The following is a 16,475-nucleotide window of genomic DNA, read 5'->3' as shown; positions in this document are numbered from 1 at the left end:
CAGATCTGTGCAGCTCACTGAGGAAGATGCTTTAGAGAACCAAATAAATCTCTTAGCGTGCATGTGTATTGATACAGGATAGTCTGTTCTTAGACACGGTGTATGTATAGGATCTGCCAGCCAGCAGATACTGCTCCGTCCAACTAGTGTGTATATATTAACTGAAGGAGGACATGAGGTTTAAAGCAGCAAAGCAGAAGTGCAATGCATGAATGGCTATGTGATATTTAAAAAATATACTGAGCCTATCCTACCCTTACTTCAGTAAGAACTTTTTACTTTCTGTAGTAAGGAACTAGTTTTGCCAAATGACAAGAAATCAAGATCCTTGGAATTTTGACTCTCTCATCAATGCACTTTGTTTACAATTTGCAAACTTGTTTTTAAAAAACATCTTTCATTACATGGTGGGAGAGAAAACTTATATTGCAGCCATTGTGAAGAGTAATAGCAAAATAAAATGCAGCTGATGTCCATTCTGTTTAAGAAAGAAATCCAAAGATTTACTGTTCTCTGAGTTACAAAAGTGTTCCTTGAGACTTCCTCTCTGGGGGAGATAACATGGGGAATATGTTCTTTAACACCACTTCTTGGTATTTTTTCTAAAAGAGCTGGCATCGGGTTTAAATGACAGTTTCTCTTCAGTGGATAAATATGTAATAATTTGATTAGTTATCTTGTATGGATATATTTTCATATGTAAAATCCTTTTGATATATCCTAGGAATTGTAATAAATATATTTACATTATGGAAGATATAAGCTGCTGCAGGACAGCTTTTTGTCTGTTTGAATATTACTATTTTTCAAAACCAATTGCGCACGCAAGCATTAAAACAATTAAATTGCCCTCGTTACAGTGGGACTGTGGTTAACAATTTTCATTTATAAGACTAACAATGTCAATGCTGTTAATAAATTGTGGGTAAAACAACTGATTTCAGCTGTTTTACAAAGTAATTTGTATGCTCTTTTTAAAACAAGCAACTTTTTCATAATACTAATAACCACGAACAGAATCTGACCGTATAATGATTTGCTTTACTTGTTTATGGAGTATTGCTAACCTGTGACTTGCAGTACACTAGCAGATGAAATCTACCTAATGCAATCATTTATATGTACTTTATATAAAGTTGCGTTTTAATTTGATTTTTAATCAGTTCTTGTTATCAGATCAGGAGCAAAACACAGCCTAAAATGTATAGCTCTTGGAAACATGCAGCAGCGAAGTTCCCAGCTCCAGCAGGAACTCCTGGAGGGATTCCTTTTGATCTCATTTGGAAGAACTAGGTTAAGGGGTGTGCATGTGCATTCAGAGCTCTTGGAAATCTTGTGATGCTCAAAACCCAAATCCTACTGCAAGTAATTATCAAATAAATCCATTCCCTCCTCAGGTAAAATATGTAGTGTCCATATCCTATAATTCAGGATTTGGCCTATCATTTCATCTTTTAAACCAGAATCAAATTGCCCTAATTGTGAGCAGCAGTTTGCTACAGGACTGGAACTGTAAACTTCAGTATTTTTTGTACTTCAGTGCTGTTGATTCAGTTTGTCTGTATAAATGAGCCCAAGAATTCCAATTGGAATAGTAAAAAAAAAAAAAGGCACAAAAGCATTTCAGTATCCGATAACATCAAGCAGCAAAGGGTTTTCAAATCTTGGTTCAAGAGGGGCCCTTACGGCTCTTGGATTCAGCCTCTGTCTTCTCTTCATAAGTTACAACAATGCAGTCGTTGGATTGTGGTACTGCCATTTGAAAAAAAAAAATTGAAAAAAAATTGATTTTACCTGATTTTGAAAACAGGGATGAGGATGAAGGTAGATGTTGAAGTAATTCAGTGCTCTAGGTGAAGTTTCATGGGGAATTACCTTCTCCTTTCCTCCTTGTAACAATGCAGATTCAAACACATTATTCTGTTTCACATGTGAGTTTGGCATGACACAAAATCCAACCAAAAAACCACAATGCATCTATGATTTATTTAGCTGAGATCAAAGACATACAGCTGCAAAGAATCTAATTAAAATTTGATGATGCAGCAGGCAGGCTACATCTATTATTTAATTTGGAGGTTGTGATCTTATACAAAATTAGCTTCCAGATTTCACTTACGCTCTTGGGCTGCAAATATACTTGTACTCAATCATTTTGATATGAAGTTGAATCACCAAAATTTCACAACAGATCCTTAGGTGTCCTGTGTGGAATTTGTTGTCAGGAACGGAGCTAATAAATTCCAACTTTGGACCAGCTCAGATATGTTTCTGACCACATGGTTGCTTAGCACCAGCACAGTTCAACTTGTTTTGCTTGAAGGACCAAGACTAAGATATTTTGAAAACATGACTGATTACTGAGACATGTTCAGGGTGGACACAGACACAGCTTTTGACCTTCTCAAACTACTTAATGAGTTTCTGGAATAAGCTTTAAAAAAATTTAAAAAATGTGTATTAGCTTTTGAATAATTCTGTTTGTTTCATGAAACAGAGCAGCACAGAACTAAATAGTCTAATAGAGTTTTTTCTTGTTTCCTTTTTCTTGTTTAAAATAAGAGAAACTATGTCCTTTCTGTAATCTCGTTGACGGAACATTAGGTAAGAAATTACTAAAATAATTAATTGTAATGGAAAATTGTTACATATCAACCAGGTTATGCAAACACTCCCTTTTAAAAGTGAGAGTGCCTTAAGTTGATGTGTTTGGCTGATCTTGTACGTAAGTAATAGCTCTGGAGACTGAACATCCTTTTGCCAATAGATAGGATTTACACATGTGGGTACAAGTGTATTCATCTAAGCAAGACTTGTCTTTAGTTGTACAGTAGCAATTCCAGCTAATTTATCTAATTTAGATGTGTGATGCTGAAGATAAGGTAGAATCTGGTCCAGAAAGCCTAACTGATGCACGGGGAGCCAGCTCTGTGGAACGGGACCACCCACGTTCCCTGTAGCCTTGCACTCCAAGTCAACCATGTGCTAATTGTTTCCCTTCTCTCTACCGTGCTTTTTGCCCATCTTCAGAATTATTCTAGTTTTCACATCAACAGCGGAATTTTATCTGAAGTTATAGACTGCAATTTTAGTTCTGGTTGTCTGTTCCACTGGTGATTTAAGTCAAGTCTTTCATAGTATAAAGAAGCAGCGCTCCCATGGCTAGGCACTGCTTTTAGCTTAGAGATGGCCATCATTAGCTGTGAGAAGGGTAGCTGCTGCTTCGTAGCGGAAATTGATGTCTGACCACGGGAGTATTCCTGGTCCACTCATTTGTGCAGCTGCATGGGAACAGTAAGATGCTGCTATATAAACCAGGTCTGCATCTTTCAGGGTGTGAGAATGGAAAAAGTCTTGCCTGTCCTATTTTAAACTGCAGACTTTCACTTATTCTTCTGCAGCCAGGACAGTGATGGTGATGGCTACAGAGAAGGAGTAGCAGGACTCTTGGCTCTGAGGCTTAGGGAGGCGAACGAAAGTAGGCTGAGAAATATTGATCCACTTTTGTTAATGCCTTTACTGTGTGGTCTGGGAATTTGTTGTGAAATACCGAAGATGTACACTGCCAGAATCCACAGGGTTTACTTGAGATTTGGTACCTTCGCTAAGTGCATCAAGGGAGTCTGGAGAGAATGTCTGTCCTTAATTATGTGCCGAGATACTCCTCCATATGTCTCATTTCTTTTATGACCACTGAATGTGTTTGCACTTCTCTTTTTTGAAGGTACCCAGTGGTCTAATTCTGGCTGCCTTCAACTAAAAAAAAAAACCAAAATCAAACCCTGATGTTAAGTGATATCTTCCCCCCCCCCCCCCCTTCTTTTAATAAATAAGATAGAAAGCTCTTTATGCTGTTGTTTTATTTTATTTCACTACCGAGAGTTTACCCAAAATGTATTACAGACAGATTAAAAGAAGGTTAATTCATTGTATCAGTAACAACCACCTTCAGATTTCAGATTCACCTGCTTTGGTGTAAGTATGGATTTGGATATGCTTGGAAGGTCATTGAGTTCTTGATGTTAAATGTGTCAAACTAGAGTAGAAGGCAGAAATATACTTAGCATGGAACTATGGAAGCTGTGGTTTTGAGGAGGATTTTGCTAATTGGCAGACTGACTTTCTGAGTGAGTCTACTACTGGTGAAATATCATGCAAATGATTGAAATGAGAGATTTTAATAATGCAGTGGGCCTAAGACAGTACATATTTTTGATTACCGTTCTGTCTGTTTGGGTTTTTTAATATTAAGCTCAATCAAAGAAAAAACAAATTTCAATTAATGAAAGGAAAAAAAATATGATCCAAACCTTTAGGGAGATATAACAGTTAATTGGATTTCAAGTACTGTAGCTACATTCTCAATAATGTTCCATTTTCTTTTCGGGATTACAGTTGTTTAGTTCCATTAGCCTTAATGTACAGGGTCAGCTTTTAAATTATACTGCATTAGTCTACTAGCTTCTTTTGCCTCATTCTTTCTCTTTTTTCTATATGGCTTCTCTCATAGCAATGACCTGCCTTGGCAGAGGTCACTTGTCACAGCCACGAGAGAGAGCTGCTGCTGGAACTGACAGTCCTCTTCCTAATGATTCCTGTCTTTCTTCCAAGCCTCCAGTGTGTCACTAAGAAGTTAGAGCTCTGTGACTCTCAAAACAATGAACCGAAGCTACTATTTGCTTGTTAAAATCAGTGTTTACCAATAACCTGAGTCTTCCACCTGCAAAAGAATTTTAAGAACTTGAGTTGGCAGCACTCACTGTAACTTCTGAACACAATTCAACAGATCCTTAGGGTTTATTTTAAATTCTCTTAACAAAAGAAATTATTGTGTGTGATGCTGGGATAAATTTATATTCTAGTGGAAGCATTTTCAGTGTTGGGAAGGAGAGCTTAGGGCAAGTTATCAGGTTGTTACTTGCATAGGGTGAATCTTCTTTCTTTCTCATTGACTGAAATTGCAGCATGCCACTATTGCTGCTGTTTGTGTCTAGAAAAGCAAACGTTAATGTGAAATTAGCTTAAAACCACAGCTGCTAAACGTAGGTGGAATTGGGTGACAAAATTAAGCATCTATTACGGCTTCCCACATAATGGAATTTGTTAAAAGCATTGCCTTTCCTTCTTTGAAGCTTGTTGGCATTTGATTTTGATGGGTTCAGGTAGACAAATACCAAGTACTTTGCCGAATCCAGTTTTTGACATGTTTAAAATCTGGTGTGTTCACTGGGTTTGAATTGTGAATACTTCTTCCTTATGCATAAGGAAAGTGAAAAACTAGAGTAACAGATTAGAATGATGTTGGCCATTAGATTTATATTTCTTGATTAATTGCAAAACAATGTGATAACATACGTAGCAGTTGTTTTCACTCAATTCTACCCTTAAATTTCCACATCCTTAAAAAAAGAAAAGCCTTCCACCAATATGACTAAGAGTAAACACAGATAGCGATGAGAAGTTACAAAAGCACCATGGAAGTGCCAATCTCTAGAGACAACATTTAGTTTACCGTAAGTTTTAAAAATGTGTCAGCGTTGTTTCTCTTTCAGAGAAACATACAACGCTTCAGTGAACCTGACATCTTTTGGAGCTGACCCTATTAATTATTTTTTACTTACTGTATACTATACATCCACAGGGATTTGCAGAGGATCGAGTACACTATTGTCAAGGGCTTTTATTTCTCTTTTAAATGTACTTGCGTGTGTTAGAGAGTTTACATGTAAAACTGTCTATTAGTGGATGCTATGTGATAGATAGGTTTAGAGATATAAATGCACCCATCTTGAGGGAAAAACATGCATAGCAGATTAATAACATGCACTGTAAATTTTGTATCTACACTGCTCAAAAATTCAGACAGCATATAGACTACTATGCACAATATCTAATTTTCCAGCAGATCTTAAAACAATAACTTCTAAGGACAAGTTCTTCCAATAGAAGCAGTCTGGAATACATTCTCCCACAGAGAGGACCAAATTTTGTTCTCAATTACACAAATATCAAATTTGAATTCCTACACTAAATCTGAAAGCCTTGCTCTGCATTAACGTTGGTGTGACTGAGAGCAGATTCCCTCCCTGCTCTTTGGAGACCACTGACATTGAGAAGGTGATAAAGGGAATGGCGTGTTAGTTACAAGGCAAAAAGAAAGGTAGTACCAGTTGGGGCGAGTAATGAGTTGAGGAGAAACTAACATAGATGCTGAGAAAATTCATCCTTTTTCTGATTCTTTTTCAGTCATTCAAGGGAGAAAAGATGTGAACGAGAGGAAGAAAAAGAGAGGAAGAAGGCAAACCAATAATAATGTGCCTTTGTGCAATGAGAAGTCATTTCCCTGTCGCCCACACGCATGCACAGGACTTAAGCGCAGAATGTGTTGTTTCATGGAGTAAAAAAAAAATGAAAGGACAGAGAACAGTAAGTAAAGGGGTTTTTTGGGGGGTGGGGTGGGGTGATGTTTATTTTTTGGTTTGGGGGGGGGTTGGGTTTTTTTTAGGGTAAACTCGTAACTTCTCAATAATTTTGCTTTTGTCAGAAATTCAGCTGAGGTCTAAGGCTCCATGATAAAGATAGCTGCTACCCAGGATGGTTCTGAGTTTAAAGTCTAGCCAGGCAAATCTGTCTAGGTTTGGTCTGAGACAGGCCATACCTGCATAGGAGGATTTGATATAGAAGGTGACAAAAAATTTATTGAAAATTCAGGAATCACAGTGAATTGCCTTATCATTGTCAGATAGTGGGTTATGTTGCAAGATTGAATTTAAAAGGGAATAGGGGGGCAAGATTACCCTGATTGATCCAATGCTTAGCACTATAACATCTGCTTTTTTTTTTTTTTTTAGATTTTATAATTCAATTGACAAGTCATGGTATACCTGTATGACTATTCTCAGTTGCCAAGAATGTGGGAGTATAAATGGGAGTGTCAGTATAAATGTAGTGGAACAAGACTGACTCCTAGAGCAGTACAGTCTTGCAATATAGGCTACAGTTTTACAGTCTGCTCTCTATGGACAGTCTTTAATAAGAATTTTCCTATTTGAATCTGATTCCAGTATTGGATCACTATCTTTTAATTGTTCTTTTCTTCTCTGAAAAGTACCATTTCCACCTCTGAACATCATGCAATTCAGCATTTATAAGCAACTGACTGCTATAAGCAAAAGTGCTACGTTTGCTAACGGTTACCTGTGGGGTTATTTGACTGTGCCAGAATTTCACCCATACTGAAAACGGCAGAGATCAACGATAGTTGAGTGCCACTAGAAGGAAAACATGGATTTTTAATGGCATCTTTATAACCAACTGGAGGAAACACAGAAATGGCACTGAAGTAAATGCATTGTTCTTCTTGCAACTAATTATGTGATTCCCTTTGCATGCCATACTGCAGGAGAGGAGATGACGGACGGTACAAGGTGATACTGTAGAAGATACACTAAACCATGCTGCCTTCAGAGAGACAGTGGATTAACTGAAGTATAGCTGAGCAAATTATAATCCCCCTGTTTTACATGTGTATACTTTTTAATGAGCTCTACAGAGAAGCACAGCATTATGCTAGTCAGTCTTGTTAACACCTGCAGACTGTTGAGTTAAACAGTTTTTAACCAAGGTAAAGCTGATGTTGACCGAGTATGGAACAGGGAATTGTTACAGACAAAGCAATGGCCAAATCTGGGTTGTATTTCATTGCCTCTGCTCTCTTGCCTATCTTTTTTGCCAAGCTTCTAAGTAGAGGAGGTTTCACCAAAAAGTTTTCACATTAAAAAATGATGGTAAAATAGATTAGAGAACAGAGACTTCTGAAGAGCTGCATTTGAAATATTTAAATTACTTGATGGATCTTCTCTGAATCTGTATGAATCTATACTACAGCCACCCAGCAGAAATTAGCTATAAAGAGCATGGTGGATATTATTATCAATCGGATAGCTTCCCACCTAAAAAGAACCTCAGCTAGATTATAAATTCCTTTTAAACTTTCATTTACTTGAGGCTTTTTCTCTGGCACTTGTCATAAATGTTGATTCTTTTTAAAGCAAGAATGAAATATCAGCAAAATGTTATCATTAATACTATGCAAATCATTCTTTTGTTTTAAGCTCAGTACCTTCTTTTAAATGAAGTTAGGTTGACAGAAAAACAATTCTGTGTATTATTTGCATTTTCCTGTTGGACTATACCCCTCCCCCCTCCTTTATAGCTAACAAATGTTTAGTTTTGAAATGTGGTATTTTTGTTGGGGATTTATTTAATGCTTTAATTACGTACATTTTAAAATTTACATAAAGAAAGCATTTTTTTTGAAACTGCAGTGTTTTTAACTGTTTTTAATGAATGCTTCAGCTGAAAGAGTTTGAAGAAAAATCAAATGCTTTCTGAGATTCTGAAACATGCATTTTTCAACTGAAGGCACAGACTGAATGAATAGCGTGTCAGACCCCGATTCTTCAAAGACTTGTGCGTGTGATCTTTCACTGTAGATACAGCCCTGCCTTCTGCTAACGGAATTTTTGTAGGCTCAACATTCATATATTTCAGGAGTGGGTCTAATTGCAACAAAACACATGAGATATTTAGCATCATGTTGTTTGTGGGTTAACAGAAGTCGATGATTCTGTCTTCATCACAGCTTCCTAAAGGACAGGTGTCATCCTGCACACAGCAGCATGACTAGGAAGAGGTGACAGGAAGGACTTGTAGCCTTATACCCTGTGGAAAGGGGCAAACCAGACCAACCTAAGTGTCATCCGAATTCTGCCTTCCTCCCTAAACGTGACCGCTCCAGGACGGACTGTGTCTTCTCCAAGCAGGACCCGCTGGCCTCTGGTGACTTCCATCACTTGAAAGGCCTGTGGTTGGACATCCTTGCCTCCTTCCATGAAGCTCTGCCCCTGTGTAGTTTCTCCAATAATGAAGTAAGTTCTCATTACATCTGCTAGGCCCAGTGCCTTGAATGCAGGAGACTTAAAAGATATAAGCAGTAGGCATTTTTAAAAGGGAGAAAAATCTACATTGTTTCATTCTGTTGCAAATTTCCCACTTTAACTCAGATAAATGTCACACAATTAATAATCACCAGTAATGAATAAGATGGCTCAATTATTTGATTTCATTGATTTTTGACTACTTAATTTAATTTGCCTCCTTCATAGTATTCGATAAGAAAATGCAAGCTGAGCCACAAGAAGGTAGCAGTGCTGTAGAGTTGTACTAAAATCATCAGAGGCTGGATCTGTTCTTTACTTGCTGGCAGGGTAATTTTTCTTGCTGTCAACAGTTGCAAAAGTGTTTAATTGTATTGATTCCTTATTCATCCATTTTTATTATTTATACCCTTTACATGAATCTCCAAAGAGAGTTTACTTCTTATAAGGCAATACCATGTCACCTGTTTTCTCTATGATGACTTTATTCATTCTGATACAGATAAAAACATCTCCACCTGCATGTTAAAAATTAATATGTAGATTTTTCTCAGTAGTGTTTCCACCGGCATATTGCCGTGCATCAGGTTTTTGGTAGAAATGTCACCAAGCCAGACAAAAGCTGATAGAAAACACACAGACAGCCCCCCGCCCCCCCCCCTCCCAAATTCAAGGCAGATGAACTCTGCTTAAGTCAGGAAGTTAGAGACGAAATATTGTTGGCCTTTTATATAAACGGCTGTTATCTGAGGTCAATTTTATTGCAGTATGGGATACCAGAGCCTTACTACATACACTGTTAATAGACTGAACGAGTTAGCACATTTAGCAAGTGATCATGTCTCCCTGTGGTTAACTGGTTTGTGCATCTGAGCGTGTGGTAGAGCATACCAGATTAAATCTCAGCAAAAGTTAACGTCCTTTACCGTAAGTGGGTTAGGAGCATGTTACCAGTTAAAAGGGCCTGGCTGACTGGTAACTCATTACGCCGTGTTAACCTGCTCATTTGTCTGAGCCTTAACTTCCATCTCTTCCCTTCTTTCATTGACAAGATGAAAGCAGTTTTGAATCACTGTCAGAGTCCATTTGAGCAGTACTTCCCACAGAAGAACTTTAAATCAGTTGAAGCAAAAAAAGAATTGCTGACTGTAAGTTAACAAAGCATGTCTTTTGTGGGAATTAGTAACTAATCAGCTCATTCTTTAATTCGTACAAATAAGCTAATAGAAGAACTTGATTTTAGGAGTTCTAGGTAAAATGTGAATTTCAATATAAACACTCTTTTAATAAGTTGTGGACAGACAGTGGAACCCCACTGAAAAAGAACTTCTACGTTTTCATGTTGAATCAGCCTTCATCTATTTGAATCTTAACTCTAAGCTATAAGGAACAGGAGACGACTTTGAACGGTTTTCTCTTACAAAATGGGCTTAGAAACATCACTTATAATAAGAGTCAAAAAATTCTAACCAATAGAAATAGCAAATAGAAAGAGAGAATTCATTGGAATAAAGTATAGAAATATGTTGCCTATGTCATTGTTGAGTAAATTCTCAAAGTTTGGCTGTTGAATCCAGTAGACTTCAAATTACCCTGTAATTATTTACAATTTTCATTATACCTTTTATTGAAAATCTATTTTAAGATTGCTTTTTTTGAGTGTATTTCCTGCCCATACTTTCTTTTCCACTGGATACGCACATTAAAGGTTAGCAGCTAGAGCTTCAAGAAAATATTTTAGTTCAGAACTTTTGCAAATAATATTGAAAGCACCCAAGTAATCGGAACTCATTTCTAGTCACCATTCATCTGTTTCAGTCCTCATTGTCCCACACAGTTCTGCTGACTTTGTTATTTTAAAATGTTTGAGGCATGAAATTCATCTTAGAAGTTGAGTGAGAATTAGATTTTTTTTTTAAATTATTATTGTATATTTAGAAAGTGGTGAATCTCTTATATATGGTAATATGCCAATCTCCAGATTAGACCCGGCAAATTCTGGTTAGAATTCTTGACTCCCTTTATTTTCTTCTGTTTTACCACCTTGGACAGTATGTAAGGCAAGTTCTTGTACCTCTGTGGAGGCCATTCTTGGTTTATGAAAACCAAACGTGAGACAGATGCAAGATCTGCATGTGTGGACCATTGTCCTCACATACAGAGGCCTGGAAATCAAGCAAATGCACGACCATCAATGCACACGGAGACATTTGGAGGAACAGTTGCCCTCAGCACTAGGGAAAACTTGAAAATGTTTACAACTTCAGGGTGTACCTGGGACTTAAAGGCAGCCTAAAAATGCATTTTCATTACCTCTGAAAAAGGAGAATCATTTCAATGAATATGTAAAATGCAAACACCGTGACATCTGCAAGCAGAAGCTATGCTAGTTTCTTGAATTAGTTTAGACTTCACATACTCCGCCCCCACCTTCTGTTTAACAAATGTGTGCATAGATGATAGAAAAAAATAAAGTCTACAGGAAAAAAACCAACCAAACCATGGGAATGAACGAATTCGCCTGTCACTCAGGTAGTTATAAAACAAGCCAAGCATATACTGAAGGTGAATGTCAATGACTAATAGGGAGACAGATGGTCTGACTTTTCTTTAGGTGGTTCACCATACTTTATTATTCACAGAAAATTGTCTTTGATAAACGGATACAATATTAAAAAGATCATCAGGCAACATATGGGTCACCTTTTGATTATGGTCAAGCAGAGTACGTTTGACAGATTTCTGCCACGTTATGATTGGTTGCAAATACAGGGTGGGTTTCGAGGGGGGGTGTTTCTTTGTTTTACCAGAGGTTATCAGTATTAAACTCCACGTTTGTTTCCTGAACGTAAAAGCAAAGTGTCATTCCACAGAAACCATCATTTGTATTGAAGTCTCATGTTCACTCCATAGTGACGACATTTTCTTACAAACATAATTGCTGGTACCTCAAGATCACTACTGCAGGCACTGTTACCTTAAGGAAGTTCAGTGTGTTCTGCGTCCTTCAGGAAATGCTTTAGTGTCTCAAAGTATTCAGCCGGCCACGTTCATCTCTTCTAGGAGCAGGAAAGGAACTTTTTTTTTTTACTATGTTGAGTAATGATTAGGAAAAATATATGCCTCACCAGCTAACCGAAGGAAACTGAAAATTAGCTGGCTAGACACCAGCTGCTAATACTGATACGGCAAAGGCTTTTCTTTGCTCTACAGACAGAAATAGAATAGTGTCTCAGGAAGAAAAGATGGCTTGTCCCGTGACATCTTTCCCTTCCCGCTCTCGACCTCACCTGCCATGGATGTAACACGTGGCTGAGTTCTAGCTGCAGGTTCGGAAAGGCAGTCATTCCATTGCACCATTTTTCTTCTCTACGCAAATTTATGGGTGGAGAGGTTAACAGTGACCCACTTGGCAGCAGTCTCCTTCTCTGCAATGTGACACAAGTCCCCTAGTTACTGCAGTTATGTGTATGGAAATCAGGCTTCCAGCAGACCAGTACTTACGTGAGTAAGTTTTACATGTTTTGTGAGTACCAAAATGTAGGAGAAACAATTTGCATGGACAATTTGTAGTTATGCAGGGGGAAACCAAGTCAGCTGTCTAACAAACTCGTATCACCCCATCCTTACGTCTACTCCCTACTTGATTTGAAAAAAAAGGAAAAAAGCCCCAACTCTGTCAACCGCAATTCTGCAGTGTCACAATTCTGTATGTCCTCAGCAGTTGTATGTTATTTACCAAAAATATTGCTGCTGCACAGTGTATAACTTGTATTAGACTTCCCATTAATGTGTACTATTGAATCTAGCATACTGTGCCTTGAGTTCTTCTATCGATTCACCTGTGTAATTGACCGGCGTCTCATGGGTAGAGATATTGCATTTCAGAGAAGTTGAACTCCTGCAAGCTGGACGGTTAGATAGTTCTGGCCAATTTAATTATGCAAATGGAAATTCAGTTTCTCGGGAATATATCATCAGCATTACTTCAAAGACTTGCATAGAATTCTCTCCTATCATCTTTTTATGGGTTCTTTTTCTTTGTTGCGCAAGTGAAAATGAAATATTAGAATACACTGAGAAAATTTGGTGAGAAAATAAATGAGCTAGATACATTTGCAAATGCTTCCTGTTCCAGTTAGAGGCCGGCAAGCTCAGAATAAGGAGATAGAAATTTCGTTCTTTCTTCCTCTCCTGTCTTGCACATATGCTTTTACAGAGAAATTCTGTGGAATTAAATGAAAACAGCATTTTAAAGGTAAAAATGCTAGATTTAAAAACAGGTATATTAAATCACATCAAAGAATTTAACAGAATGTCTAGGCTGTAGCATTCTAATATGTATTAAAAAAAAAAACCTGTTGTAAATGGAAACTTTCTCATAAAAGCTTTTATTTTGTAGAAATGGTTTCTTTACAATTGTAAAGGGTTCTACGTAAAGCTGTAAGAGTAACATAGCTAAAGTATTTTATGCTCTTCAAAAGTTAGCGTTGTGAAATTAGCCTAGGAATTGAAGAACGGGTGGCATTTTGCACTCTACTTGGAAATTTGAAAGTTGTACCCTAATGCACGTAAAGTTGTAGGCACATGAAAGACTCTCTCTTTCCATATTAAAGTAAGTCTAATCGAGAACCTCAGCACACTGGTGGAGTCTCTCTAATGCAATGAAATGAAATAAATAGGGATATTTAGACAATCAATTCTTTTACAAATTATTTGAACATTTTGATGAACTATTCTTCTCTTTCCCCTCTTTTTCAAGCTATTGGTCTTTTCTTGGGTTCACTAGGAGGAGACCTGACAGCAGCACTTGAGTACCACGAGACCGCCTGCTTGATGTGTTAGGGCCAAAGAAACTTTTCTACCCACCGTCTCTTTCTCTGCATTAGTATAAGACAGAAGCACTGATCTGCATAAACGTCTTCTCAAAGTAGGCTTATCTCTGGGACTAGTTTTTAATTTTTACAGTTTTATTTAATTAGTGCATAATTTCTTTTTGAAAGTGAATACTTTGAACTAATTTCTAATCTCTCATTGAAGTGGACGTATTTATAACTTCAGGTCTCATTCCCAAAGAGTGATGGTAACTATAATTGTAAGTGCAGGTCAGAGCTTGTAACGCATCCCAATAGCTTTGAGTGTCAAAAAGTCGTAAAATAGCTTCACATTTCCATTTTTATAGTGTGAGCACATCTTTCTACAATGCAGGACAGCTTGTAGGCAATCAACCTCTCTCATGATCTCAGTCAAGAAGTGGACTTCTGAAAGTTTTTAAAGGGCAGGACCACAATGTTAACTCAGGGCAAAAAGTTTTTTGCTGTCATGAAATCTAATTAAATTGTCCTGCCATTGAGACTGAGGTGACTAAGGCCCTCTCTCTCTTGTGTGCTGTTTTGATGGTAACTCATTTTTGGCTAACAAGGTTCTGCACTGAAGTCAATCATTAACAGTAATATTAATTTCCCTTAATTTTAATGATGTAAAAATAAATTATCTAAAAAAAATTGTTTAAGCTCCTTCTTTAGTTAAGGAAGAAAAATTCACACCTCCAGAGCATGAATCATCTCACCTAGAAAAACACCGATGTTAATGCTCTCCGTTAATTCCACAGAGAAACTAGATGAATAATGTGAACTAGGATGCTCTAGTTAGGTGAAGGAAATCATTCCTAAATGAGTAGATCTCTGTGCTTTGGATAAGGCTATAGATAAGCTACTAAAGAGCAATCTCATGTTAGCTCTCTAGAATTGTTCTCGGCCCACCTTTGCTTTGATGTATTGACATATTATTGTGATTTAGAACCAAGAGAAATTAAGAAATATGAGGTAAGTTTCTGGCATTAGATATTTTTCAAAATTGAGTGAGTAAGAGAGCAGTCATGTAACACGAATTTACATCAAGATTAAGATTTGTTCCTTAAATTGACTTGTTTAATCCTTACTTATTTTATTGCTTTAGCTCAAGTACGTATAGATGCAATTACTTGGTTAGGCAGAGACCTACTTGGTCTGTGTCTCTAATGTGACAGTCAGGTCTGGTTTGTCCATGTGACAGCCACTTTTCCAGTTATTTTTTATTAATAATAATGCCACAGTTTCTGACCATCACATTAGTGACTAAGCCACTGGCTTCTGGGTTCTTCCTCTCTGCCACTGCCTGCCTCTTTAATCTTGCATTCCTTTGTCTCTTTTGTCTACAGATCATGAGACTTTTCAGCACAATGAATCACCTGGAGTACTTAGGCACTTGTTAGCTTTTAATCAATCATCCCATTTTTACTTATTAGTCCATTTTCCATTGACGCTGCATAGCACACGGCCTTCCCCAGTGAGCTTGCAATGAAACCAGTAGGAACTGTGGATAATCAGTCCTCGTTTGAGAGGTAGTCACTGTCTCAAAGAATTGTGCTAAAAAAGTAATTATAGCCCAAACTGTGAAACTCTCAAAGGCTTTTATGAACACCCTATTCTACATGCACATTTCAATTTACAAGGTTCATTTGAATCAGTGGCTAAAAAGAATAATGCATAACATGGATGACAGACGCCCAATACTTCAGATGTACACATTCAGTTGATTTCTTAATGTCACTGTTCAGTGACACCATCCATTTCTTCATTGTGTAGTTCATTGGGATAATATTTTTGATTGAAAGACAGTTTGACACTCTTGCTTTTCCCCTACATGGGATTCTCTTACTATCTCATACTCCCTCTTCAATTTCATACCAATAAGCAGTGCAAAACTGAGAGAGAAAAGCACAAAAGTTAGTCTTCATGAATGCATGGCTGAAAATGCTTTCAGTGTTAAAGATCTGGTAACTCTTGACAGAAGCTTGCTGGTGGGCTGCTCTTTCGGATGAAGAACACAGCCTTTGCCGTATCTGTTGTAATGAAAAAGTCACTGCATTGTCTGGCAATTAAACCTCTTAAAGCATTGTTTGGTTATTTGTATGCTATGGAAATAATGTTAAAACAAGATTTAGAAGTAAAAAATCTGCATACCATTTCAAGTAAACCGCATGTACCGTTTAAAGTAAACCACGTTAAATAGCATTGCTGCCAGCCTTTAAATTGGCAAACATACCCCTCCAGTTCCTGTTAAATATCATTAAAAAATTATGCTCAATGAGAAGTATGCATGTTAATACTTTATGATAGCAGCTAGAAGTGCCAGTCTTCAGCCTGAATATAATTTGCCAAGACTGTCTAAACACAGACCAGAGAGAAATACCTCCCTAGAAAGGCTTACAGCCTTCAGGGAAGGCAAAAAAACCCCAGACATAGAGGCAGGGAGCACGTGGAGATCAGAAAAATAGTATCGGTCAGCGTAGTGCCAAGTAAGTGATGATCTTGGCACAATAAAGGCCTGATGTCCGATTTTGGTGGGTTTAAGTCACAAGCAGAAGAATCTTGAGCTGAGAATTTTTACTTAATTTGTTGCTAATCAGCACAGACTTTGGAGGCGGGCCTGCTCCGATTTGAGTTGCCCACAGGACGCAGCCCCTCGGGGCTGCCCCTGCCCAGCCTGGGTCCC

This window comes from Pygoscelis adeliae, unplaced genomic scaffold, assembly GCF_000699105.1.
Source record: "Pygoscelis adeliae isolate BGI_AS28 unplaced genomic scaffold, ASM69910v1 Scaffold75, whole genome shotgun sequence".
Lineage (NCBI taxonomy): Eukaryota > Metazoa > Chordata > Aves > Sphenisciformes > Spheniscidae > Pygoscelis > Pygoscelis adeliae.
The sequence above is the reverse complement of the archived record's forward strand: the minus strand, read 5'-3'. Positions refer to the sequence as shown.